Source organism: Pyrus communis, chromosome 5 (genome assembly GCF_041283825.1).
Source record: "Pyrus communis isolate YQ-2024b chromosome 5, ASM4128382v1, whole genome shotgun sequence".
Taxonomy (NCBI): Eukaryota; Viridiplantae; Streptophyta; class Magnoliopsida; order Rosales; family Rosaceae; genus Pyrus; species Pyrus communis.
Window position 1 is genome coordinate 26,338,260 of NC_142569.1, and position 3,004 is coordinate 26,341,263.

Here is a 3,004-nt window from a genome sequence, read left to right on the forward strand (position 1 = left end):
ATGTATGAGAGGGGGATGCTGGAGTATTCTTTGATGTACCTATTAGTTTAGAGGGGAATGTTGAAGAAAAGAATGAAGAAGCTACTGAAGAAAATGATAGTGACTTTGAAGCGAGTGAATATGGCAGTGATGCTGATAATCTAGTGTTTTCCAAGTTTGATGGTATTGTGGAAGAAAGGGAATCTGAGCACAGGAAAAAACAAAAAAAACAAAAGGAACTCTGAGCAAACCGATGAAAGGGATTTTGAGCAAAGAAGTGCAAGGCAATTTGAGCAAACCTGGAAAGAAAAGAAGAACAAAGGGAAGAAGAATTTGATACTGCAAATGTGGAACAAAATGTGGCTGATGATCTAGACTATAACTCTGATGCTCTTCAGAGTGTACACTCTTCGGATGATGAAGGAGGCAAAAAACATGAGCGATTTCCAGAGTTCAATGAGAAAAAAACATGAAGAATCCCACTCTTACACTAGGGCTTATTTTCAAGGATCATGTGCAATTCAAGTAAGTTGTCATCATGTACTCCCTAGTGATTGGATATGGAGAAATCCATTTTCCTAGGAATGAGAAAATGAAAGTCATAGCAAAGTGTGCAAAAAGGTGCCCTTGGATGTGTTGTGCTGGAAAAATGTATAGTTCAAACAACATACAAATCAAGACCATACTTGATGAACACACATATGGGAGAACTTGGGCAACAAGAACATGAAGTCCCCTTTGCTAACTGATTTGTACATAGACAGGATAAAACTAAATCCCACATGGCCTGTGGATTCTTTTTTAGCAATTGTCGAATCAAAGTGGAATCACTGTCGTACAAAGAGGAAGGCTTACAGGGCTTTAGATAGGGCTTTGAAGATCATTGAGGGAAAACATGCAAAGCAATACACAAAGTTGTGGGACTTTGCTAAGGAAGTGAGGAAGACTAACCTTAGAAGCATAATGAAGGTGAAGTTGGATAGGTGGAGGTTCCAAAGGATATATGTGTGCTTGGGGGCTTGCAAAGAGGGGTTTAAGTCAGGGTGCAAACCATTGATAGGATTAGATTGGTGCCATTTAAAAAGTGTACATGAAGGTCAGCTAGTTTGTTTTGTTGGCATTGACCCAAATAATGAAGGGTAAAGTATAAAAAACTACCTGAACTATTGGTGTCACGACACTTTCATACCTCATCTTTTAAAATTGATAATGTCATACCTCGTCATACGAATTTGTGTTAATTTTATACCTTCCGTTAACTTGGCCATTTATTTTTCAGTTAAATGTTGATGTAGCTTGATCCAAGACCCATTTTTTATTAAAAAATTATTAAAAACTAAAAAAAATCATTTAATATTTTTTTAATATTAAAATAATAAAGAAAAGTTATTAAAAAAAAAACAAAAAACCAACATTAGTTCGTCCCCTTCCCCCCTTTCTCTCTCTTCTCCCCATCTTCATCTTCTTCCCCCTTTCTGCAACTGCAACCTAGAAAAAAAGAAGAGAAGAGAAAAAAACAAAAAAAAACCAATTTGTTTTCCCCGCTCCCCATCCCCTCTTCTCCTCATACCCATTCTCCGTACCCACCCTCTGCACCCAACCTCGCACCCATTACCTGCAACCCAAAAAAAAAAAAAAAAAACCCAGATCCCATTGAGATGGAATCGAGAAACCTTCGCCTTGCCGATTCTGAAGGTTGAGAACCTGGGCGCGGAGAAAATTGGGGGGGGGGGGAATGGGTGTAGAGGGAAGAGGGTGGGTGCAGGGGGGACAGACGAACTGGGTATTTTATTTTTTTATTTTTTCCTTCTCTCTTCTTCTTCTTGTTCTTCTTCTGCAAGTTGGGTGGGTGGGTGGGTTGAGGGGGGGGGGGGGAGGGGGGGGAGGGAAGACGAACTGGGTTTCCCATTTTTTTTTTTTTTTTCCTTCTTCTTCTTCAACTTCTTCTTTCTTCTTCTTCCTCTTCTTCTTCCTCCTTCGAGTTGGGTTGGGGTTTTTTTTTTTTTTTTTTTTTTTTTTTTTTTTTTTTCTTCTTCTTCATCCTCCTTCTTTCTGGGTTGCAGAGGGTTAGGTTTGTGGTGGGGGGAGGGGGGACGAACTGGGTTTGGTTTGGGTTTTTTTTGTTTTTTTTTTTTTCTCTTCTTCTTCTTCTTCTTCCTCTTCTTCTTCCTCCTTCTTCTTCTTTCTGGGTTGCAGGAAGATGGGGAAGAGAGAGAGGGGGAGGGATGAAAGGAGAGGTTTTTTTTTTTTTTTTTTATGTACGTTTTTTTTATTATTTTAATATTTCAATAATATTAAATGATTTTTTTTTGTTTTTAATAATATTTTATTAATTTTTTAATAAAAAATGGGTCCCGGATCAAGCCATGTCAACATTTAACTAAGAAATAAACGGCCAAGCTAACGGAAGGTATAACATGGACACAAATTCTAAAGATGAGGTATGACATTGTCAATTTTAAAAGATAAGGTATGAAAGTGTCGTGACACCAATTATTGAGGTAGTTTTTTGTACTTTACCCAATAATGAAACATGGGTTACAGCGTATGCAGTTGTAGAAATGGAGAATAAGTCCAATTGAATTTGGTTCTTAGAGTTATTGGTCATTGACGTTGGGATTGTCAATCAAGGGGGATGGACATTTATCAGTGATCAACAAAAGGGGTTAATTCCGGCCTTTCAAAAAGTCCTCCCTAATTCCCACCACAGATTTTGTGTGAGACATTTGTATACCAACTTCAGAAATCTATTCAAAGGGAAAACATTGAAGGATGCTTTGTGGTCAGTAGCCAAAACAACAACAGTTCCCCACTTCAAAAAACTGACGGAGGATATGAAGAAGCTCGATGAAAAGGCCTACAATTGTTGGTGAAGAAGCCTGCACATCATTGGAGCAAGTCCCATTTTAAAACATATCCGAAGTGTGACATGTTGCTAAACAATTGATGTGAAAATTAACTTGACACACAATTAAACCCTATTTGTGACAATTGTAGTAGATATGTAAGTAGGGATCGTTCTAGA

At 38.0% G+C, this 3,004-nt stretch overlaps 1 pseudogene; it reads left to right on the forward strand.

Annotated features, from left to right (window-relative positions):
• Positions 1-448: 448 nt before the first annotated feature.
• Positions 449-1,122, forward strand: LOC148697030 (uncharacterized; annotated as a pseudogene).
• Positions 1,123-3,004: the final 1,882 nt, after the last annotated feature.